We start from the raw sequence: 26404 nt of genomic DNA, 5'->3' as shown, positions 1-26404 counted from the left end.
ATTCCCATTACTCCCGTACAAATTATCATACGAATCTTGTACCTCGTTCAAAATTTCGACGGTCAGAAATTCCGGCCTTCCGAACATTGTTGAATCACGACGCGTGAAAAATTGGAAGGAAGAGGAACGCAGGGGAAGGAAGAAAAGCCTTCACAGAGGAGCCTCGACACCTTCGTCGAGATCCGAGTTCCGAGAACCGAGAGGATACCTCGCCTCGTAACCGTAAACCGTGATCTCGCTCTTCGACGGCCGTTCCATTTCCTCGAAATTAATTTTCCCTCCGCCTCGAGCCTCGACACGCCACGGAGGGGACAAAAACTCGGGAAGCGTGGTCGCGAGATAATCGTCCAATTAAACGGTTCGAATAATCTTTCGTCGATTCCCTCCCCCCACCAGAACAGCGCCCTGCCACAAACGAGTTTCCCCGAGCTCGCGTGACGTGCAATTATCCTTGCTGTTGACAGGAGTCGGTTGACGAACTGTTGTTACAATTCCGCCGTTACACGTTCCGCGAGAAAGCGTGGCGATTCAATTAATTGGCGGTTATATTAATTCGCGAATTTACGACCGAGTCAAGAATGACCGCTTGATTACCGGCCGCCGTTTGATATACGGCCGGCCATTTTTCCCGCCAAGTTAATGAGTTAATGAGTCCGGTCGAAAGAACGGAGTCGATATATCACCGGGCGTATTGCGCACGAGCGTATCACGAACGCGTAAGGGAATTTCTCGCGCGAAACTCTCAGCCTCGGCGCTCGGGCACCGAGCCGATCTTATCGCGGCGAGGCGCAGTTACGCGGCCACGAGCGCGTGGATCATGCGCGCCCGGTTAAAATATACCGACGATTATGCCCGTTTATCGCCAATTAGGGGGAACGAACCGGACGATTTCGTTTGCTATTACCCGAGGCGCGATGCTCGGGACAAGATCGTTTACTGCTTCTGGATTACTTTATCGTAGGAAGATGGGTGTTTTCTCTGGGCGGCAGGGGAATTCCTACGAGTACGCTTTATTACCATACATCGATAAATTAGGGATTATTCGTATTAGATGAAGATCACGGAGGAAAGTTGCGCTGGACTTAATCGAGATACAATGTTGAGAATGATTAACAAGAGTGTGCTCTAATTTTGCAAAATTGAGGAAATAAAATTATATATTGGGGGGGGGCAGAGGGATATCTTTTTAATGTTATTTCTGTTTTTGGAACCTCGAATAAAAATATTTGTAAAAATTAATCTATTTAGGCCATCAGCTTGCAAATTGCGCTATCCGAGTTAAACTATTACGAGTTTTTAAAAGGGACGAAGGAAAATCGGTTAGAAAGGGAAACTGGAGTGCGACGAGAATGTCGGAGGAAGGAACAGGTCGCGCAATTTGTATCGTTCCGGATGCGTTTTTAACGATCGGTTTGATGGATGATGGCTGCGCCTCGCTGGCACGTCGATCGAGTCCTTGAAAAATGATGCTCCAGATCGTTGTACACGCTATTCAGACACACTCGAATCCACGGATTGTCACTCACACTAGCGCTGGTCCGGGCATATGGCGCAAGGGAGGAGGACCGGCAGGAGCTTCTTTTCGGTTAATATGTTTTCGCGATCCATAAAGCGCCCGGTTGGGAGTCAAAGACAATTAATAACCTTCTGCAGGATCATTTATCGCGACAGTTTAGCCCCACGAGAGCGTGTTCGTGAAGGAGAAAACCTCGCTGACGAACCGACCAACAGTATTGTTCATCTCCTCGCCCCGTGACCGATCCAATTTTTAACACCGTCTCTCTACCCTCCCCTCTCTCTCTCTCAATTTTCCTCAACCACTCGAAGTTAATCGACCAACCCTTGCCGCCTGTGAGAATCCTCTTCTGGAATAGCATGCGAGGAATTCGTTATGCCGTGGAATTGTGAGAGACGAGGGGTTAAGGATCTCGAGAATATATTCATCTATCGTATACGTCTTCGAATGCAAAAGAAACTTGGTAAAGTTCGATCGATTGTAATATTAATTAATACGATAATTCTCTTCGAATTGTTGTTACATTTTCCATAGGAAAAATGTTTCAAACTTTCGATAATGAAAAGTGAAAATGTATCGTTTCGTCTACGAAAATGATACGATAAGTTACGAACGTCTCGCTAAGGAGAAGAGCAAAGACCAGAAATAATAAAAGCAAGAGATGTGGGAAGAGGGGAGACGAAGGGAGACGTCGAACAGATGACCTGTATCTAACATATCCGTGGATACACGCGTAACGACGAAGAATTTCTCGCGAGAAAATGGAATTATTATTCGTTGAATAGAAAAATCGAGAATAAACGATACATTAACATTTTATTCTTATAGACTCGTGCAATTATCATTGGCTACAAAATTGAATAATACTTCTCACCCATTCCCATGTGTTGGATCGTAAACGGAGAAGGCTTCGTGAAAAGCCTTCGCACGGCGGAATGTTAAATTATTAAACAATGAGGAGGCTACGTTTAATGGAGCCTTTTGAAAAATCTCTGTCAATTTGCTTTACATATGGGCAAATAGCAACAGAATGAACGTGCAGTCGTAAACTTCGATTTAATCGCGCTCCTCCATTGATTTACGCCCGATTTTGAGCACCAAGCGATTTTACGCGCGCGCTTTCCTCGCCGGCGGAACGATCCATGGATCCATGGACGGCGACGCGGGCCCCTACGCAATTTAATCTCCTTTTATTCGACGATTAAGCGCCGCGTCGTTGATTTACGGTATCGTAAACCGCGCGACCCAAACGGCCCCAAGGATATCGCCTCACGAAATTGTCTCGGAAGTTCGAATCGAAAATTGTTCAACTCGAAATTTCTCTTTTATATTTTCCGGAAAATTCTTATGTTTATATTTACTTAAAAATGTTAATTCACTTGTAAGAGATCAGGAAACCTCTCGAATTGACGTAGTTTTTACAGTAACGCGTTTAATTCACGACCTACTATTTTAGAGCAAAATGATCGATTATTAACGATCTACACTGATGCTGTGGGAATGATCATTTTCGTCGCTTTATGAACGGGAAATCGAGAGGAAATAAATTACGACATTCGAATTTTCTCGGAATTTCTTTCGCGTAAACGTGAAGAGAACGTGCGAAAGACTCGAGCGTATTTTATCGAAAGAAACGTGGCACAAATGCGTGGCATTCAATTACGCATCTACAAATTTACGTTGTCTTCGTATAATCGATCATATTTCAAACAAGCGTCCATCAACATTCGACTACAATTTTCGAATGAATTCCTTCGACTGTAACTTTCCTGTGTTCACATGGAATCGTTGATAAAAACAAGCGTTCCTTTAATGCGGAAATACGGAATGAAAATTAAATTTCTATTCTAATCTCTGTAAACAAGCATTTCTTCGCCTCCTTCGAATAGGAATAACCGGCCTCTTAAAAGAAACGTTTAGTTTGCTAGCTACATCTCTCGCATACTACGTTAAATTTCTTTTCGGTGAAAACTGTACCATTTTTCCCGCGTTCACACGGGACGATCGATTATTTCTTTCACGTACGAAGATGAAAGAAAAAAAAAAAGAAAAAAAAAAGGAGGGAAAAAAAAGAACGTCGGAACGTATTCTCGGTTACTTTCTAAGCGATTGGCTAAGTCGCGTCGAACATACGATAAAAGCGAGTGTTTCCCTCCTCTCTCTCTCTCTTCCTCCTCCCCCTCTATTCCTCCCTCCCACTGAGAGAATGCAAATGGGAGGAAGCAAGGAGAAGTGTGATTCCCTGTAATTCGCGAATTATCGCGTATCGGATGGAGTGCATCGGCTCAGATTAGAAAAGTAACGGATCCGTAGAATCGAGCCATTCCCTGTACCGTTAAATGCATGTTCCAGGGGACTGTCGAGATAAGGACTAACTGGAAAACGCGCGTATCTTTTTCTAAACACGAATATTGCTTTCCGTCCAATATGTCTGACTATCATCAAGAAGAAGAAAAAAAGAAAAAGGAAAAAAAAAGAACGAAAGAAAAAGTTCGATTCGACGTGACCAGTTTTCAACAGATTGGATTCAACTGGGAAAGATCACCTGGACACAACCTGTGTTTTTTTTTTTTTTTTTTTTTCCCTCTTCGCCGCCAATGGGAAGAATGGTAGAAACGAGAGTGCTTAATATGCGGATTCGTGCGATGTTTTACGATTTCGATTTCGTAGGGTGAAGGGGTTGAAAACGAAAGGCGAAGGCGAAAAGGCGTTAAGTCGGATCGCGCAACCCCGGGCCGGCGAGGGGTTGGCATGCAAATGAGGATCGACGATTCTTAGCCGGCTTAGCACCGAGAGATCGTGACCAGGGGAACCGAGCCGTTAATTGTAATTCTTCGAGAGAGAGAGAGAGAGAGAGAGAGAGAGAGAAAAAGTCTACTGTCCCATCGTTCGAATTAAGATTGGAGATATTCGTTATTTCCAGACTTCACCGATCAGACTTTTTAAAGACTATTATTTATATTCACGCTTTCTCCCCGATGAGACGGTCGTTTTCAAAGTTCACAGCGATTGTGCATGCGAGTTTTTTCTTTCTTTCTTTTTTTTTTTTACGAACTTTCACCTAAAAAAAAAAAAAAAAATTAGCCACGGAAATCTTCCATACCTTCCTCGAGAAGGGGGAATTCGTCTCCTCTCTTCTCGATTTACCGCTTTTCAAACACCTACGTAAATACGTGAAGAAATAGATATACGCTTTCCAAGGCTCTTCAAGCTTCTTCAACTACAGATGTACAAGTGGGTAATAACCGTATGAAAGGGTAACAATGATGACAATGACACACCGCAACCAGGTTAAAAAGAGGAGAGGAAGGAAGAGGATAGAGAAAGGGGGGAGGGTGTGTGTACGTGGAGGGGGGCAATAAATATATTTTGACATGGGAGACCCTAGACACGGGCACATCTATGCATAATAATTGTAACGCTCCGCTCGATCTGTCTCGCTTCCCGCCTCGCTCTTCCCTCTTCGTCGGTGCACACGTGCGCGCGTATATATATATACACATAAGCTCCCAAGTCTCTATGACTCTTGCTCGCTTTTATCCAACGACAAAAGTGTCGGCCTTTGTGCGGACCGAATTACGCCACTGTCTACCAGTAGGCAAATATTATAGCAACAGGATGCCGCGAGGGGTGAGGACGATAATGTTTTCATTTGCGACTAACCCTATATCCGACCGCATCGTTTCGATAGTTGGCCTCGGAAAGGAGTTCAAGAGCGCGAGAAAAGGGACGAGAAAGGCCCTGTATGAAAATGTTTGCGGTTGATGATTTTGTCGCGAGAGAAGGGAAGCATGTTTTTTTTTCCCTTCCACATTGAAGAGAGAAAAGTTAAAATTGCGTCGAATTTTCGATCGTTGTTGAAATAATTAAAAAATTATAAATCTTCACCACTTCGTAAGCAGGAAGGATTTTGGATCTTGAGAAATAAAACGGGCGGTTATTTTCGTTCGATGAGATAACAACGATCGATCGAATCGCACGCGGCAACCCACGGTTTCGCAATTATAATCCAATCAAAATTTACTAGTCGAAGGGATATTTTTTTTACGTAGTAGAGCGTACTTAGGCTGCTATTACGTTGCATTATCAATTTCACGCCATGGTATAATCGCGAGCAACGCAGACACTTTGGATGTAGACTTTAATTTACGAGGGATAAATGGAGCGGTGAATGGACTGTAAGATTGACGAAACGCCGGTGATTACCGGCTGAACGCGAATGATTTATTTTCTAGTTTTTATAACTATCATTAGTCGGTCCTTTTTTTTTTTTTTTCTTTTTGTTGTCCCCTCCCGTTGTGTCTCTGCCTTCAGTTTCTCACCGCACACGATTTTGTTTTTCCCTTCCACGAAGTTTTGGTAAACACGAGCCAAAGGAAAGAAAAAGAAAAAAAAATGCACGTTCGTAAAAATAAATTCACGAATAGAATAGATTATAGGATAGTGACGCTATTTATATACGGTGACAGATTCCGAAAAATAAAACGAGAAGCGCGGGGAGACTTGAACGCCGGTGGCAGACAGTAATTCAGAGCGGAGACATCAACGCCCGCATAAGAAACCGCAGTCACTAAACGAAAAATGTGTAAAGTTTCACTCACCTTAGAGGTCAGATGATAACACTGCGAGCAGGCTAACCGGTATCTCGGTTCACTGTACAAACGAACAAAAAAAATAACTTTTCTCCTCTATGTGTGTATGTATATATATATATATATCTATATATATATATATATATATATATTATCTAATTGTCCAAGTCCTCTTTCACACGTTACACACCATAACCTTCCTCCTCGACAGTCGAAGAAATCTTCACGAATCGTTGGATTCTTCTTGAACGACACACACTGCCCGGAAAAAAAAAATAAATGTTCCCAATGTTTCTCTGGTCGGTCACGTGGCGGTGGCTCGTGGTGACACCCGCACACTACAACGTGCACACACGTACAAAATCTCTCTCCAAAATCCTAGCTGCTGATGCTCGGCCTCGTTTTCCTTCAACGTCTTTTCAGCGCGATGTCACGCGATCGATTTACACCTTTTTTTTATCTTTCTCTTCCTTTTTTCTTTTTTTCCCCTCCTCTCTCTCTCTCTCTCTCTCTCTCTCTGTCTCTCCTCTTCTTTTCTCAAAAAGAAGGCACGCGACCGACTCAATCAAGCACCCGTTCCCCTCGATGCAAATCCTTCGACTGAGCTTCACCCGAGTAACTCTGCTCCGGATGATCCACGCTCGTACTCGCGTGGCTCCTCTACTCACCGCGCCTCCTTCTCTCCAATCGTCTCTCTTCTCCGTCCCTCCTTCCCCGGCCGTCCCCGATTTTTTTTTTCCCCTTTTTCTCTCCCCCGTGTCTCTCCCTCTGTTCTCGTCTCCCTCTTTCTGTCTCTCTCGAACATCCACGATCCACGGTGCGGCCACGTCGATGGACGGGAGAGGACTGGCGCTTCGCGATCGCTGCGACCTGTTCGACTGCATCGAAGGCGCCTAAGGAGAGCCACGGGTTCACCGACGGGAACCGATTTTCCCCCGTTGGTAGGGGCCATTCGTACCTGCCCCTCGATACACGCCTGTGCCCCGGCCTGCCAATGGGCCCCGGCTGGCCCCTGTCTCTCCGCCAATCCTACGCTGCCTGGTCCCTCGAGACCGGCTGTCCAGGTGCCACCCATCTCTTCCCCACTCGGCCGAGGTCGTGCGCTCCTCCACTCTCGAGCCTCCACTATTTCACCGTGTCGCCGGTGATGCCCCCGCAGAGAACCGATCGCCGGCCGAGCGGACTGAGCTGCAAACTCCTCTCCTCCTTCGTCCTTTCCTTCGAACTCGCGTTAATTTCTCGCCCTCCTCCTCCTACTCGAGGATGCAACTCGATTTCTTCGTACGATGCCTGACTGATCCGTGAAGATCCGTGGACCTGAAATTGTACGCGCAAGTATTAATAGAAGAAGAAATAGATCGATAGGTGGGACAGGTGTTTTTAAACATTGCCAATCTTTCTTTCATTATCTTCTTCTTAGTATATCGAAAAGAATATCGCTTTATCTATTTGTAATCCTTTCTAAAGTTTCAGCTCAATAAACCCGTCCCCCTCGCTGTTTACACCACCTCCACTCGTAACGTCTCGCTCCAATAGCGGCTCGTGTGCATCTTGAGGAGAGACTCGCCCATGTAATTTAGTCTCCGAGACGTAAGCGGCCGTAATCGTAGCCATTACGCTGCTTCAATTAACGTGCAGATCGCAGTTGGAGAGGAGAGGAGTCGTCGATGCTCGTCGCTTTTTCCTTGCACAGGTGCACACGGGGGAACGGCTCGACCTTGCGAAATCGAATTAGAAGACGAGGCGGTTAATCGTGAGGAAGAGAGGGGGAGAGCGATGGAATGGAAACGGAGGCGAGGAGGGGTTCGTGGATTCCGTTTGGGTTTTTGGATACATTTGGAGACGCGTTTATATCACGCGTCGTTCGAGATATTTTTTTCCAAGGTGGCACTCCGTGTGTGTAAATCCCATATACACAGAGAAACTGGTCGACCCAATAAAATGTCGAAAGGCGTTCGAGAGGGGGGAGGGAGGGAGTAGGAGGGCAGGAAGGACGGGGTTGGACGGCGCCATAAATTAAAGAAGATGTCCACCCGTAGAAATTAAACCATAGAAACTGGTTTCTGAAACGTAAAACGATTCTCTCCTTCTCTGCTCTCGATCCCTCTTCTCGGGGTCTCTTTTTCTCCTCGCCTCATCCTCGCCTCTCCTCCTCGTCGCTCCCTTCGACCCCTCTCTACTACCCGCGCCTTGACCCTATGAATCCTCGTGAGGCCGCTGCCTTTTTTGTGGTCGTGTCTCCTCTCCACGGAGCTGTCTCTCCTCGCTTCTTCCTCGTTTAACGACCGATTTCATTTTATCGAGATAGCGCCCGAGGGAAGAAGAGGAGAACGGCTACGAATCTGGGAAAGTCTGCTCGATGTTCGATCTCTCTGGTCTTCTTTCTTTCTTTCTTTTTCTTTTTTTTTTTTTTACGAGCCTGATAGCCGATGACGTCGATCTAATGTGTGGTGAACGGATACAGAAAATGTTTCTCGAGATTTTGGAGAATCCCGAAATGAGGGGATTGCGTCACGTGGATAGAGGATCCCGATCTTCTTCGTCGATTCGATCGACAAGAAACTTTGGTTCGCCGAATCTAAATATATGCGCGAATAGATGCGATTTAGATAAATCAGAATATTTAAACGGCGTATTTACAAGCGGGAAAGATAGTAATTGTAATAAAGATCGAATCAATTTTGTGTGTAAAGAATTTTTAACATTTTTAAATTTTAAATGTTAATCTCATACGATATGTAACGTTTCCTTTTATTTTTTACAACCTCATCCGCGAAGAAATGAAATAGAATTTTAGATAAAAATAAACGAATGAAAAATATCCTTTTATTTATACCCGTGCAACATTGTATATCACGTTATAAAATTACTTTTGACCATTTGTATCGATATTATTTATTATAATATTAATACAACTTTCGATTTGTATATTAACATTACATTTAAAATTGAGAAAACTTGTCACGGATAGAAATCTTTCCCGCAATAAATTAACTCAAGATCCTCCATTCGCGCAAAATCATCGTGCCGTTGTAAAAAAAACGTTCCTGTTACGTAACTCCTCCCCTCCTCTCCTCTCCTCCTCCCCTCTTTAAAAAAAAAAAAAGGAAAAAAGAACGGATATTATATCGAAGCGTCATAAATAATTTCTTCGGCTGTCGGGCAACGGGCAGAGAACGACATGAAAGAGCTTCACGGCACGTCCGACGGTGTGTATCAAACACGAGAGGCGCGGCCAGCTACATCAGATTCGTGATCAATTGGTCGAAAATAATCCGGATGTATTTTCGCCGTTTTGTCCATCGTTGTCTCGTCCCTGTGTGTATGCTCGTTCATGCAGAAGCCCTTCTCCTAGGAGGCAGATGGGGCTAATATGAACTCGATTCTGCCCCCGAAGATATGAACTCATTCTTTCCAGAAGGTGTCTGCTCATCGACACGGAAGGAAACGAGATTTATCGTCCTCTCCCGAACACACGAACAGCGGTCACCTCTTGTCCTGGGTAAAACGGTTCGCCCTGACATTTTTCAAGTCCTTCCTTCCTCCAATTTTTTTTCTCCTCTTTTCTACGATGAATGACAAACCGTATCGCCATCATTAATCTAAATTGTTTTAAATAAAAAAGAAAAATTACAGGAATTATAACATGCCATTTCCATTTCCAGGCTACAAATTATTATAACAAATTCAAAATCTTCTTCGATATTCTTATTCCTTTTTCCTCAAATTGATTATTTTCTGAATAAATATATTCTCTGTAGATTTCTCGTAGCAATCAATTCGTGGTTAAAAAAGATCGAAGCTCAAACATGTTATTACTTCACATATTATTTCTTACGGTATTAAAATTTTGTAAAGACTAGAATAAAACAATCTCTCTTTCTCTCTCTTTCTCACACGCATCCTTCCGCGAAAGATTCTCGATCCACGAATCTCTGACTCGGATCTGTGATCACGCCGCGATCAATCTCGCCGCGGCACGATCGAGCCGGATGATTACAATCCGTTGAAATTCAGGCTATCCGTGCCGCTGAATTATGACGTTCAAGTATGCCGTGTCGGCTCTCTAGCTCTGGGATTGGGACCGCGGTATTCCCGAGATTTCAAGAACGCGGCGACGATTAATTGAATTCCGCGGGGCTGCGCCGCGCACCGCTGAAAACCCGCCGCTCAACCCCATTAATCGAACGCGTACGACGGAATGTCGTGTGGTTCGCGCCACGTTTCCTCAGCCGTCGCGTACGACGTAGCTTGCCCGTCGCCGTAATCGCCGTCGTCGTCGTCGTCGTCGAGGTAATCGATTACCAGCGCCGGATTATTAAGCGTCGCCGAGTTCCTCGCGAGCCGAGGAAACGCGCGAGGAGGTCAAAGGGACACGTATGGGACGACGCGAAAACTTCTCGACTATCTCGCGTCTTGCGCCGGCGTTGAAGTCGCCCAGACTCCAGGGAGTCTTAATTAATTGCGAGCGCAGCCGGGAAAATCGTTGAACGAAGATGGATTTGTTTTGAAGTTTTCGAGGGATGATTTCTTCTTCGTTTGGATGCAAGTAGATTTTGATCGGATGAGAATTTATAGATTCGCGAATAAAATTTTGTGGAAGATTGGGAAAAAAAAATTATTTCTTCGATTATTTTCTTGCGTGGAATAAACGTATTTGGTATGTAGGATTTTTGCAGCATTATACTTGAAGACACTTGATTATGAGAGCCATCTTTCATCATCGTTTAATTTAGTTGTATTTCCACTGGCGTGAACAGAGGGCTCGGATGAGACCTCCTCCGCTTACTTCACACACCCGTTATGAATTATCGGAAATGAATATTGAATATCTCTGATTCGATATTCGCCGGGATCCGATAAATACTCGTCTTCGATAAATTATATTCCACCGCGTGCTATAATTAACAACAAACACGTTCGTTTGTGCGAGTGGAATTATCGGGCGCGATCAGAATACGCTTTCTAATTAATCCATAAATCTCTTACAACTTTATTAGAAAGCATTTAACAAACGTACTCGAATCCCGTATCTCGGCAAATAGAAATCTAATCACACGTTTCATTATCCTATCCTTTGCATAAAATTCCCTCTAACTTTACGATAAAAAGAAAAAAAAAAAAGAACCGACCAGTGCAAGAAAGAAAAAATGCAATCTCAACGCATCCCTCAGTCCTTTCAGTTAGTTAGCTTGCAAACTTCCCGAAACAAAAATTAATGGGAAATATAACGGGAGAATGAGAAATGGTTACCGAGAAAGGGATGGTTGGAACATTTTGAAGGAGCGGCGATCGTATTGTGGCCAAACATCGTTTAGCAAGTGGACGGATCCACTCTCGAGCGACCATTCACTCTGGATACCTACTACTGGAACAGAGGTCCCGCGTCAAAGGATCATCACGGGGCAACGAGTGCAGCCGGGAAAAATGGCTCACGCTGTTTGGACTCGATCTCGACCGATCTTTTCACCGTTTGGCGTACCGTTCGGATTTCCTAAAGGAATTCACGCTACCGAGAATCCTATTAGGCATCGTTAAACCGGCTCCTTCGTCGATCTGCCAAACAGTCGAGCTCCTTTTCGATGAAACGTTTCCCCTATACAAATCACCGCGTAACGGATATCTTGGCTTACCGACTGCGACAGAAACTGCGAGATTCCCTTCAAAACGTCTGATCCTAATTGAAAGCCAAATCTTGGGATTTGAAATATTGTGTACAACAAAATGGTTTCTAGGTTTCGGCATAATGGACAATTGTTGGATTTGCTCGCTTCGGAAAAAGGATTAAATCCAAAATATATATAAATATAAAAGTTTCTGTCGCGCGAGACGATAGACGACACTCGTTTTCTTTTCAATCATTTTCTTGATTGCATTACAAGTAATTTAATTGCGAATTTTATTGAATCTGCCAAACCAACAAGATCATCACATACTTCATTAACTTTACTCGGCAAAAGAAATTCAAATCCATCTTCAACGTTATCAAGCCGATATCTCGATCCAACTAATTCTGATTTCGCTTTCATCTCGAGTCACCTTTCCACGAGATGTTCGAGGAGGAAGGAGCAAGGCCGTTAGTATGCACGATCACGAGGGCGCATCACGATCCCCAGCTCCTTTTCTCAAGCAGCATTCGAGAGGACCATCGGCCAGGCGACAGTCGCGATCGGTCGAGACTTATCGGTCACCAGTCGCACCCTCCCCCTAGGAAATATTTCTTGTTCCAAGGAGGAGGGCGGTCCAACAGTTAGGTCGTACATCGGCGTATCGATTTCAGCCACGGCCGACGAATTATTTCGAGTGATTCGCGGGGAAACAGGATCTCGAACGTGCTCGTGGCGTCCTTCGTCGCGAGAGGATCCCCCTCTCGTCGCGGGGGAATGGGCGTAGGCGAATCTTTGATCTCGAAACTCGGCAACTGGAAGTCAAGCGGCGGCCATATACCGACCGCCGCGACCCCACGGGAACTGGGAGTGCACCGTCTTCGATATCTCGAATCTACTTTGTGTCCTTCCAAGCCGTGAGCGGTGCAGGTACAGGCCAGCGATCGCCGGGATATACGTTTCAATGATCTACGGCCAGGCTGGATCCAAGCCCCCGCTGGATACGTGCGGGATTCCACGGACTTGGTGAATCCTTTTACGCGATATCCCGCAGATACTCGACTTTTCCACAGGTCGCGAGATCCAGCGTGATTTGTAGAGGTTTATTGGTTGCGATCTGTATCCGATTTTGGGAAACGTATGTAGATCAAATATTTGATTTGTATTAATTAGTTTTCTAAGTATTATATCGAACATGTTCAATTTCAATTAATGGAGAACTTTTCCAGAAGTCGTGAGATTCATCGTGGTTTGTAGAGGTTTATTGGTTGCGATCTGTATCCGATTTTGGGAAACGTATGTAGATAAAATATTTGATTTGTATTAATTAGCTTTCTAAATGTTACTTCAATTAATGGAGAACTTTTCGAGAGGTCCATCGTGGTTTGTAGAGGTTTATTGGTTGCGATCTATCCAATTGGGTAATGAATTTTTAGGAACGAAATGTAGATCAAATGTTTGATTTGTATTAATTAGCTTTTTAAATGTTATTTCAATTAATGGAGAACTTTCGAGAGATCGCGAGATCCGTCCTGCGATCTGTATCTGATTGGATAATGAATTTTTAGGAAACGTATGTAGATCAAGTATTTGATTTATATTAATTAGCTTTTTAAGTATTATATCGAACGTGTTCAATTTCAATTAATGGAGAACTTTTCCAGAGGTCGCGAGATCCTCGTGCTTTGTAGAGGTTTATTGGTTGCGATCTGTATCCGATTTTACGAAACGTATGTAGATCAAATATTTGATTTGTATTAATTAGCTTTTTAAGTGTTATTTCAATTAATGGAGAATTTTTCGAGAGGTCCGTCGTGGTTTGTAGAGGTTTATTGGTTGCGATCTGTATCCGATTTTGGGAAACGTATGTAGATAAAATACTTGATTTGTATTAATTAGCTTTTTAAATGTTACTTCAATTAATGGAGAAGTTTTCGAGAAGTCCGTCGTGGTTTGTAGAGGTTTATTGGTTGCGATCTGTATCCGATTTTGGGAAACCTATGTAGATCAAATTGATTTGTATTAATTAGCTTTTTAAACGTTATTTCAATTAATGGAGAATTATGAGATGAAGATATCCTTCTTCTTTTCTTTTCGTAGAAAATAAGTTAGTTGGTAAAATTGATATCAAAGTCGCAACGAAAATTTCTTCCATTGAATTTCTACGGAATGATCGCAGAACCCTCTGGCGAGGAGGAAAAGTACTCGATCTCCGGATGACGAATCAGCAACGATCGAGCAACGATTAACATCGATCGTGACACTCGAGTATCGAGTGACAAAGTGGCCTAACAACCTTCCCTTCCAAGACATCTGTTCCATTTGTCACGGGACGTTTTTCCGGGCCAGAGTGCATCGATACACACGCACACACACGCGCACACCGTTTCGACACAGCGGCATCCCTGTGAATAATTGTTGAATAACGCTAATGAGAGTCTAGTGGTTGAACGACGCGCGCCAGTCAACTCAAACCGCGTCGAATCGCGCGCGTTTTGCGCCCGCCGGAAGAGAAACGTTTTCCGTGAGAACGGCGCCTCGCCCGTATTCGATACGCGTAATAACGAAGCTGCCTCTCTCTCTCTCTCTCTCGAGCGTGCATTGTATCGCGCCCTTAATCAGCGAAAATTTATGACGACGGGGGATGAAAATCGGTAGCCTCGCTCCTTTTCCCTTTCCTTCGACGCCCGCTAAATAAATTCTGATTAATCGCTCGCCAGATTCCTCCTCTTTGATCGCCGATCAATTGCTTGGGATACAGTAGCGGTTGATTAGAAGGGATACCAACGAGGGGGGGAAATTTCAATTCATACGGAACGAAATCCTACAATTTTTTATCCTATTCTTAATTTTTCTTGTTCACAAACTACTCGAGAATTATTAAATCAATCGACTTTAATTTCTTTTTCTTGGCTCGACGAAAAATTTGTCTCTCCAACTTGTTACCGATTAAATTTTCTCGATATTGAAAAATATTAATATAAGGAATATTCTAATAATCGATGGACAGTGCACGAATAGCCAGGAATCGAAACAAAAGGCTCGATACGAAGGAAGGCGGCACGGGCCCTGAAACGTAATCCGCCGATGCGCAAGGGACTACCAAGGGCCCTATCTGAAATTTAATATCGCGTCCTCGCGGTTTTCGCGATAAATCGACTGCCCACCGCCTACCGCCCACTCGCGGTACCCGGCATATTTAATTACAGAAAATCGCTCGGACCTCCCCGCGCGCGTCCACGCCAGAGTCGAACAAAGAGTCTTAATGAATTCCCTCAAACGCGAACGAATCGATAATTACCGCTTGCCCGATCCTCCTCGCCTCGCCTCGGATCCTATCTCCTTCGAAACCATCACTTCTTCACTCGAGTATATTTCTTCTCGTAATTGTGTCTAATTCAAATCACGAGTTTGCGGATAGGTTTTTAAAAATGAGGAGAGATCGAAGAATAATCCTCTTTTAAATTTTAAATATTATAATAATAATTGTGTAATATTATTCTAATATTATGTAATTGTTATAATGTAATTATATAATATTATAATGATAAGCTTGATAACATTATAATGATAAGGTGATCGAATACGTTTAAACGAGGATCCGATATCCTTTCTCCAGATATTTTCCCGGTCGGATCGACGACAGGAAGCCGATGGCCCCCGTCAGGGACCCCTCCGTCTAAATAGGCTTAATGGATGACAACTATAAACTACCGGGCTAGTACATAACACGGAACCACCACGGTGAATATATCGTTCCGCACGATTGAGCGCTCCTTCGAGGGTACATATACACTCTCGTAACTGCCTCACTTTCGGTCGATCAACCTCTCCGCTGTCATCTCTCCCCCCTCCCTTCATTGTTTCTATACGTTACAAAATGCACCCTGCAGCGAGACCTTGTTAGCTAGGAGATATATTCCCTCCGGTGTTAATGAATCGAATCGATCACGAGTTTACGATATTGGACTGGACAAATATTTTAAAAGAATCGATAAAGATAAAGGATAAAAATTCGGTCGATAAAATCCGGTAAACGAGACAGCTGATACGCTTTGACGACGTGTAATCCAGGGAGGGAGGATGATCGAGCACGGTGGCCACCGCTTGGTAATTGCCCTTTTGCAGGGAGGAGTTTCGTCCCTTTTTCATCCCGCAACAAAACCGCAACGGCCACAAATCTAACCGCACGGTGACGCGCACCGTTTCAGCGCGGCGACGCGCGCCGTTCGATAAATCTGCTCCGTTCGGGAGCGTTCAACGCGGCCCCGAATGAATGGCGTCACGGGCCGACGAGCATGCTGAATGCGCCACGCCGCCTCGTTGACACGGTAGTCAAAATATTGAGGGAGTGGAGTGGATCCATTCGCCTCTCGCCCCGTTCCCTATTTCCTTCTTTCTTTTTTTTTTTTTCTCCTTCCTCTCTCTTCTTCGTGGTATTGTGGAAGGGCAGAGGAGCGGTTCGAACAATTCTCGTTGCAATTTTCGTTTGGAAAAATCGTGGAGGATATATGCGTGTACATATATTACAGTAGTTGAAGGGATGGCGAACAATTGGGACGAGTTGTTATTGGATGTGCAACTTGAAGCTTAGGTTCAGGAATGGAATGAGTTACAGCGAGAAACAGATCTCTTTATATTGCAGAACAGGCCAGTTCCTTGAATTTCGTAAGGATTTGGAATATTGTGAAATAATGTGTACTGCATTGAATACTGGCTCACTAATAAATTTATGGCAGGGATATATACATTTCCACTACGGAGTTCTGATTCTGAATAAACTCTGGGGATTATTGGATAATCGCTTCCCCTATTAATTTTAAATTCCAAACTCGATCGATAAATAGGAGAGGACGGAATTTAAATAATTTCGATTCTGAAACTCGGCATTTAACTGTCCCGTAAATCACCCGAACGTCGTAATAAATCCGACACCTATTTATCAATTAAAAAACACGTAAAAACATAACTGGTCGTTAATAGAAACGAAATATGACCAATCGAAAAGAGAGACAGAGAGGGGGAGAGAGAGAGAGAGAGAAATTTTTAACAAGCTTAAGGAAAGAAAAACATCGTTTTGCTCGCAACGATTCACACTATAACGCAATTATTTCTATTAAATATCCGTCCAATAACGGAAAGATAATTAACGAAATATCAAGACCTGTTTTCACGAGATTATACAAATCAACCGAAATAAACGATCGTTAAAGTCGAAGATCTCTGTCGTAGAAAAGAAATCGCGCCGAGTTTAATAGCGACAACCCATTTGTTCCGTGTTTCTTTCTTTTTTTTTTCCTTTCATACGAACATCGATGGAAATCGTAAAAAAAATTGAGCCGATGTTCTCTCCGTGTTTTAACGATACACGGGGGTTGCTCGAATTCGAAATTGTGGACGGAGAGAAGAAAAAAAAAAGGAACGAAAGAAGAAGAAGAAGAACGCTCGTTATCGAGAGGACTCGTCCAAACGCTTTATGAGAAGCTCGTAAAGAAAACCGATTTATAAGGCGAATCACCATAGAAATTGGGCCAGCTTAAGAAGGGACACGCCGGTCAAGAGTCCATCTCTTCCAGTTTACCTGGCCCGTTAACATCTGTGTGCGTAAATTGCCCAAGCATATTCATCGTGATCCCTCGTACTTTTGCCAGGAGGAACTTTAGATTAATCTCGAGGAAATGTGTCGAGACTCTTTGGATGTCGAATTTCTTTTCACACGAGAATTCTTCGAAGGATAATTTAAAGTTTCCTTTAATATTAGTTTGGTTTTATCTTCTGTTTCGAATATTATTGTACGGCTAATTCGTACAAATTATATAAATCTGAACTTGATCATTATCTTGACAAATATCTGCGTATTTTCATGTACTTAACAAGCTTCTTCACAGCCCACTTTACTTTGAAATTCAATTTAAATTTAATGTAGGTACTCTAACTCTAAAACATCATTAATTTATTCACAAGAAATTCGTACAATTTATATAGATCTGAACTTGATCACTATCTTGACAAATATCTTTTGAAAAATTCTCGAAAATCAAGTGCGTATTTTCATGCACTTAACAATCTTCTTCACAGACCTTACTTTACTTTGAAATTCAATTTAAATTTAATTTAGGCATTCTAACTCTAAGCATCATTAATTTATTCACAAGAAATAATTAATTTTAATTATTAATCGGCTTGGTTCGAATCCAGTTGAACGTGGTTAATCATAGTGGAAGCGAAACTCGGACATCGTGCAAGCGGATTACAGTGTCATCGAGCCGGGAAATCCGATCGTTTGCGATTTCCCTTTCCAGGCTAATCCCTCGTTTCCACGAAACTCGATCGCACGGGATTCGGGAAACGCGGCCGCGTGCATCCGGCTGCCGATTAATAAATCATTCGAAAACTCGCGTCGTCATCGTGGTTCAAACGATCTTCGTTCGCGATCGTAATTGCGTCATCCTCTCCGCTCTGAGGAGATTCATCACTAAAATTATAACGTTTCGCGGGCAACGCGTTCGTTCGTTTCTCGTTAACGCGTTGCGTTCGATGATTTTGCAATTTTTTTTTTTTCTTCTTCAACCGCCGACAGAAGAAGGTTCGTTGAACGATGGGGTTCATGGAGGATGAAACAAATTCGAGGATTTTATTATTCTGAGAGAAGAAGAAGAGTAGAAGAGGAAAGAATTAGCATCAGTGAATGAGAAATTGATGCAAAGTTGGCAAAGTACGTTGGTTTTTATCTGGAACACGCTTGGTTACACACTTGGATGTGAAAGTTAATAATAATAATTAAAATTGTTGGAGAAATAATATTTTGCGCTGGAAAAATTGTTGAATAATTGGACAAATCGAAGCGAAATCGTTTCGAGGATTCCAAGTGTACGTACGAGACGAATTAGGGTCAAAGATTCAATTAGATTACGTACTTGTTGCTATTTATAGAATGTAGGCTATCGTACGAGTCATTGTCCATTCTCTGAAGATTTCTTCGAATCCCGTTCGAATTTCGATTTTATTAGTTTGAAATGTCCATCCCCTTCCGCCATTTCCTTTTTCCTCTTCCCCATCTTGGATGGAAATTCTCAGAAAAGAGTTCGTTTCGAGCTTCGTTGAAAAATTAAACCGATCCTGTTTCGTTACAATGGACACAGGATAATGGGTGAAAGAAAGATTTATGAGCGATTCTTGGTATATTTTGTGGCATCCCTTCTAGGATGTGGTCATCCGCAATACAAGTGCTGCATTGTAAATTAACGAAAAAAGACAGAAGGGTTTTAAGAGGAGAAATGCACCAACAGGTAGCACACAAGTGTTTAGAATTCTTCTCCTGTTTGGTAGAGGATTTTACCGATCGATTTGGATTATTTTCTAACTTCTTTTCTCTTTCATACTTGATTTATTGAATATCACTTATACGATGTTGTATCGATATGTATGTACAAGAAGAAAAGATCCATAATGATATGGTATCAGGGATGATTTTCCGGATTATTCTTTCAGAGAAACATTCGTAATCTTTGATTAATTGATTTCAAAATGTCTCTTTCGTCACAATAATTGACATCATCTTCTTTGTCTGGATTCTTATTATTATCATTTTTCCTCCTTCTTTTTTTCTTTAGAAGATTCTCTCTTTTTTTCTTTTGATATCAATAACTAGTAGTTATAAAATTACAAATAAGATTATTGCGAAATATTCAGCCGTTAAATTATACGACGAAGAAAGTTTGATAAAAAAAAAAAAAAGTAAAATAAATAAAATAAAATAAATAAAATAAAAACTGCAATAGCATATATCCCTAGTAGTTGAATGATAGGGAATAAACGATATTTAATAGTTAACATCAAGAAAATCTGTCATCTATCTCGGCGAGAAGCGAAATTGATCAATCCAACAAATAATAAATCATTTCATTTTTAAAAAGTTACGCAATAATGCGTAATAATTCCGGCGTAAGAAATCCTCGAGAAATTTCCAATTCGTTTAATTCCTTTCAATCTCGCTTCTATTAAATTACTCCATTAATTTCCTCCAAATACCGCTGCTCTGATGTACCCTCTCAAACGAGAAGAAGAAACCGATTCCCTCCTCTCATCGTCGAAAAGATCGTCCAAATTTGTAACAACCTGTAACAAATAATAAATCATTTCTCACTTTCAAAAACAACAGAAATTTCTAATTTTAAATCTATCCATCTTCGATTTCATTTCGCTCGCGAATAATTTCGCGAACGAGTTACACCGAATAGTCCTCGAATAGTCGAGGAATACCAGGAATCGAGCCTCGAAAAAGAAAAAAAAAAAAAAAATCCAGATAGATAGAACTCGCTTCCCCGAACACAATCGTAAAATCGGTATGCGCGATCCGTAGCACGGAGAAAGGTGCGCAATAGTGCGTCCGTATCTCGAGGGGGGAAGGGTCAAAGGTTAGCCGCGTAAAAGCGGGAAATTTCGCGGCGGCTCCTTTTGCCCCCCCTCCATCCTCATTTCCGCGAAACGCGATGGAATATTCGCGACACGAACCGCCGGTAAATTCGATCGTATACCTCGTCATGGTCGGTTTCCTAGAAACCGATGAGGAGGCCGATCTCGCCACACCGGCTTCGGCCAAACGCGATTGCGATATCGGAGACGAGGAGACACGATTCTCCACTTCGTTCCCCGCGCCTCGATCTGGCGGGCAATTACGACCGTGTTTTTTAAACCGTTTCCGCTTTTGAACGACGTTTGAAAACGCTCGGGCTAATCGCTCGCCTCGTATCTCCCCTCCCCTCGCCTCGCCTCGCCTCGCCTCGCCTCGCCACCCCGCGTATTCTCGTTAACGTCACTCGTCTCCGAAGTGCGGTTATCAATCACTGGAAGCACGGTTGACGTTTATGCGATGGCTCTGATGCGAATGACTAATCTGCAACAGTTGGAAGAGTTTTAGTTTTATTCGGGGAGTCGTCGTTTTAGGGGTATAATTGTGCGACAAGTTTCTTCCAACGCGCTGGTCGATGGTTATTTATAGTTTTGAAATTTGTTTCTCCAAGAAATGTGGAATAAAACTTGCAAAGGAAAAACAATACTTTTTATTAACGATTATGTTTTCTAATTTCGTATTTTTTTAATACCAAGTATTATTATTATTGTAATATAACGACGTGTAAATAGATAATGTTAAATTTTTGAGTATAATAGCGATGGAACAGCGGAAAATACGACGAACCCAATTTCTCATAGTTTCAATTTCCCTCGATCCCACAGCAGAAGGTAACACTGTAATATCCATTATTACCGTTCTATCCTATAAATAATGAAGTGTCTGTCATTTCGAGATGGCCCTAAATAAATCAATCCGAAATCACTTGTCCCCGACTCAACACCGAAAACATCAAAGGCTCACCAATTCGAGTTGGTATGCAACCGAGACAAAACAAGCGTTTCACAGTTATCTACGAACCCGTCCGTCCGTTCGAAATATTGACAATTTCACGGTAGTCCCGCTTCTAGAAATCTTCTTTTTTCCAAGATTTTCATCCTAATCCACCGAGTAGGCACCGCCCACCTCTTGCTTCCTTGTTCCTATCCATTGTCCTTTGTGGATGGATCCCATTTAAATTGGGATTAACGTAGCGCACCTTTCCAACAGCAGGATCGTAGATGCACCAACACCATCACGATATTTACGATTATTTGCTTTCGGTATGATCATTCACGTCGGTGACCCCGTGGCGAGGATTAACCAGTCTCTCCCTCTCTCTCTCTCTCTCTCCCTTCCTTCCTCTCTATCTCTCTTACTCCTACTCTCTACGGTCAATCCACGGATTAGAGACGAGACGGCGTGCTGGCTAACCAGATTGCTGGTTCAAAGTCCTCGAGATAAGATTCGAGCCACGATACTGCACGCGCACAATTCCCATAAATGGGATAACATCGGTCGAGATGGGATTAAGGGTGGCTATACTGTAGGTGGAAATCTTAGTCTTAGGGGCAATTGAGAATCTGCAAAACCCACCACGCGAGATTTCGCCTCTCCAGAAGCGAAATATTTGTTTTAACGATCCATTATTCTTGCATTTCCAAAAAATTCTAAAATTTTATAAATCGAAGGGAAATGATTATATAATATTCTTTCTTCTGATCGTTTCTTCCAATCTTCGTAACGCATCAACGTATCAGGATTTCAAGGGGAGGAGAACGATTCAGAGATCGACGAGAAATCAGACGGAGACAAATCGTCTGGAACGAGCAAATTGTGTCCCGTCTGTGAGCGAGTCCTAAATTTTCCAGCATTAACCCTTTTCCGCAGAGAGACAACCAAGACAATCTCGGGTCGTCAAAAAGAGGCATTCCTTCTTCTTCTGCTCGACATCTGTAACGGTACGCGGTCTAAGAACCGATGAATTGGCTTTTTCGCTTCAGCCCATTTTCATACACAATATCGCCACGACGAAAGAACAAACGCGGTTCTAAGTGTCCTCGGGGACCTATCCACCATGGCATGGAACAGACCTGCCCTTTCTCGTGCTCTAAAGATTTTGCCCACGGAATCGTGGACGCGCGGGGCGTGGTGTTCCACTGGCATAAGCACATTTCGGGAAATGGGATTATCCTAATACTAATAAATACTCATTGAGAAATTGTCGTCTCTTGCCTACCGGTAGAACAATAAATCGGTTTTGCAGCTTCTTCTTTCCCTTCCCTCCGCGTTCTTTTTTAACAAACACTGTTTCTTTCTTTTCATTTTTTCTTTCTTTTTTTTAATTTTTATCCTCTTTATCGCCTTCTTCAACAATTTTTGAATTGGAGGATCATTCATCTTCGTTTAAGGATGATGATGATTCATATGAACTCTCTAGAGTTGCATGGGTTTCACAGCTTCTTCTTTCCCTTCTCTCCGCGTTCTTTTTAACAAACACTGTTTTTTTCTTTTCATTTTTTGTTTTTCTTTTTTTTTAATTTTTATCCTCTTTATCGCCTTCTTCAACAATTTTTGAATTGGAGGATCATTCATCTTCGTTTAAGGATGATGATGATTCATATGAACTCTCTAGAGTTGCATGGGTTTCACAGCTTCTTCTTTCCCTTCTCTCCGCGTTCTTTTTAACAAACACTGTTTTTTTCTTTTCATTTTTTGTTTTTCTTTTTTTTTAATTTTTATCCTCTTTATCGCCTTCTTCAACAATTTTTGAATTGGAGGATCATTCATCTTCGTTTAAGGATGATATCATATGAATTCTCTAGAGTTGCATGGGTTAAAATGATATTTTAACAATGGAATTTGATACGAAAGATTTGTAACATTGGAGGAAAGTTTGAAGAAGGTGTTGAGGAACGACGCAAATTTTGTCGGTAGATTTTCAATGAAAATCTCGAACAGATCTCGCGTACTTTCCATTGTTAGATAATCTCTTCCGAAGAATCTCTCTCGCTGTTTCTGGAATTTTACCTGAACGTGCGTAGTTATCGCCCTCATCTTTTTCAATCTTTGCCTACCTTTCCCTTATATTATGCGAAAATCGGAAATAGAATACCAAATAATCTTCAATCAAATACAATAATTCTACGCGCGAAAATAAAAAGTATAATAATAATAATCGGGAATTTAAATAAAACTTTCCTTAACAAAGTTATTTTTCAACCGACTACACTACTTTTGATATAATCATTGTTGTCATTTCATCTTCTCAAAACGTCTAACTATCACAAAGTCTATAAAAAAAAAAAAAAAATTCATTCTTCATCATCGCCAGAAAAAAAGAATCTATCTTCTGCAATACTCGCCAACAAAGCTACCTAAACCACCAAAATTTTAGAAATTACAATCGTACTGAACTGTAAACCAGACACTATTATGACGCATGTTTTTCAAATTTTTATTTAGGACTTCTATGGAAAGAGAACAGGATCGGATACAAAAGGATGGAGAAAGGAAATGTGACATGGATGGGGCACAGCGGGAATTCTTTGTAGGAGAGGAAGAGAAAGAGGGAAAGAGGGAAAGAAAGTGAGAGAGAGAGAAAGAAAGTGAGAGAGAGAGAGAGAGAGAGAGAGAGAGAGAGAGGGACAAAAGTAAACGTCTAAAACCATAAGACACCATTCGCGGTTTCGCCTCTAATCTCTACTCCTATATTTATTTATGACATTTTAAAACATTTTAAAACATTTAGAACAATCGGTCCTTTAAATATTATGGACTTTCGAGTATAAAAGAATTTTCTCAAGTTGCTGCGGTTTCCCAAATATAATAGAAATATAATCCAAATATTAAGAACATTATAGATAAATGCTTTCGGTAATGGTGGTTTTATTAAAAATTATAGTTAAAGAGAAAAGATCGGAATCGCTTTCTAATCTTATCTGACAATAACTAATTTAAATAAATGATATATTTTCTCGCACGATTTCTACAGCGATGGAAAGAAATTTTAATTTTTATTCCCAGACCTTCTCGAATTTGCCCTGTTAATAATTATTTACTTGGAGAAATTTCAACGATACTTTTATAACATAAATCATCTGAATATATTACTTTTTCACCGTACACGATCACAAAAGATTTTTTAATCGTTATTACTTAAAAATAAATGATGAGCGAACGATTATTTCCCAAAAATTTATCGCGATATCGAAATGATTCTAGATTACTCTAAATATTTGCCATAATTATAAGATTTAATTACAAGATTTCATTAATACGATCTGAATGAATAAATAAATTTATTTATACGATGCAAAATTCTCTATATTTGAAAAAAATATAGAGAAACGTTTTATACTACACTAATTGTAACAGGGACAAGAAAATCGTTACCCATAATTTCTCAATCCGAAACTAGACACGGTTTTTAAGCTGACAGCTCGAAATCATCCTCTTCGAGACAAATTAACGAGCGGATAATAAATAAAAAAAAAAAAAAACGTCGAAATTCAATCTCTCTTAAATATATAAATATATAACGATAGCGTCCATTGACGTTGAATTATAGAGACCGATTCGAAACTAGTAAAGTGGCAAAAAAACCACGGGGCAACGGCTGTATGATAGAGTATCCCGATATTTCATCGCCGAAATCGCGATATTAAATCCCTCTTAGAGGACGGGACACAAAGCTGTCGTCATTAGAATGGTAATAATATTCACTTGGAAAAAGCGAGATCAATTTGTCTAGAACGATATTAGATCCGCGTATAAAATAACCTCTAAACGGGTTCATCATCGATTACTATTCGTCAGAGTGAAATTTTCTCAGAGGAGGGGGGGATCGTCTAATTGTTTCCAAGCTGGGCGAAAGTCATCGTGCGGCCGCAAGAAAAAAACCCAGAGCCACGTGGACCACGGTGGACGTACTTTACGACGTTTGTAACCGCAGTATAATTGTAAATTCAAACCGTTCGTTGGTCGTTTCGCGAGATATCGTTGTACGGTGTACTGATTAAATAATGAGATTGCATTTCGTCGTTTCGCAAAATGGAAATTGCAACGTGATCTTATCGCGTTAAAATATTTTTATTAGAATTGCGCTTCTCAAATAGGTTGTACCACCACAAGTTTTTATTCCCGTTTTTCGCGTTTTAACGAATCCGTGTAACTTTTTTCAAGTGACGCGAAAGGACATTTCCTTCTATCTATCCAAGAAAAGCATGTTTCAATTCAATCCTTTTCTTTTTGCAAAATAAACTGATGATATAACTAATAATATTGGAAAATTAATAATTTGAACGTAAAGAAGAATCATGCAATTATAACTCGATGAAATAATTCGATGATTCTCCATAAAAGAGCTATGTAAATTATTTTTCAATTACCTAAATTAAAATTTTGAAAAAATAAATTGGATAAATATTCTAGATAGAAAGAAATCAATTGTCTCCAATTTTGTTACAAAAAATATATTCTTTGATGCGAGTAATATCAAAGTTGTCATAGGACGTAACGCGATAGTGTTCACGTGTCATTTCTAATAGGATCGACATGAATGATCGACGCGTTTGTACCGATACTTTACGAATTTTTACCGTCATCGATGCCCTGTTTCTTTCAACGAATTTATTACCTCGAGCAAAAACCGCGTTGATTCTTTCGAAAAGAGCCCGTCGATGACAGATCATGGCTGATGGGCAATCGATTAAGATCGATATCCGATTCAAACGTCGTACTGTTTACCCTCTAATAATCGATCTCGAAAAAAATTGATTCTTAATAACGAAATAGCATGAGGAACGAACTCGTGACGCGAAAATTTCAGAATAGAATAGAATAGAATGAAATTTCTCAACCCAAAACCCCTCTAAATCAATATCCCGCCATTTATTATAAATTTATAATATCAAATAACGATATCAATAAGATCAAAAGTAATTCCTGTTAGTTCCAGATAAAATTCTAGCAACATATATTATAAATTTATAATAAACCCTCTTCAAGTAACAATAAGATGAATTGTAGCAACATATATTATAATTTATAATAAACGTTTATTATAAATTTATAATATATGTTGCTAGAATTTTATCTAGGACTAATTGGAATTACTTTTCATTTTATTGTTATTTCAAAAAAGAAACGTTTATTATAAATTTATAATATCAATTTATAATCAAAAGGGAAATTTATAATACATATTGCTAGAATTTTATCTAGGATTAATTGGAATTATTTTTCATCTTATTTTCATGTTACTTTAAAAGGGAAACGTTTACTATAAATTTATAAT

The 26404-nt window shown here is 41.2% G+C and overlaps 1 protein-coding gene and 1 long non-coding RNA gene across 8 annotated transcripts in view; both read right to left on the bottom strand.

Moving 5' to 3' along the window:
* Window positions 1–7503, bottom strand: part of LOC724765 (protein embryonic gonad) — a 66913-nt gene extending 59410 nt beyond the window's left edge. For 3 of the 7 annotated variants that reach the window (XM_006558822.3, XM_016914543.2, XM_016914544.2), the window contains exon 1: window positions 6118–7438. The gene's annotated coding sequence lies outside the window, so the exon portion shown is untranslated. Of the gene's footprint in view, window positions 1–6117 lie in introns of all 7 variants that reach the window. The other 4 variants (XM_026443093.1, XR_003305384.1, XM_026443094.1 and 1 more) reach the window with 4 other exon arrangements.
* A 10313-nt stretch (window positions 7504–17816) lies between these two features.
* The window catches only part of LOC113219027, a 55633-nt gene continuing 47045 nt past the window's right edge, over window positions 17817–26404 (bottom strand). Inside the window, exon 4 of the long non-coding RNA XR_003305383.1 lies at window positions 17817–19832. This is a non-coding gene — a long non-coding RNA (uncharacterized LOC113219027). The remainder of the gene's footprint in view (window positions 19833–26404) is intronic.

Source organism: Apis mellifera, linkage group LG10, assembly GCF_003254395.2.
Source record: "Apis mellifera strain DH4 linkage group LG10, Amel_HAv3.1, whole genome shotgun sequence".
NCBI classification, from domain to species: domain Eukaryota; kingdom Metazoa; phylum Arthropoda; class Insecta; order Hymenoptera; family Apidae; genus Apis; species Apis mellifera.
Note: the sequence above shows the minus strand (reverse complement) of the source record. Positions and strands in the feature narration are given on the sequence as shown.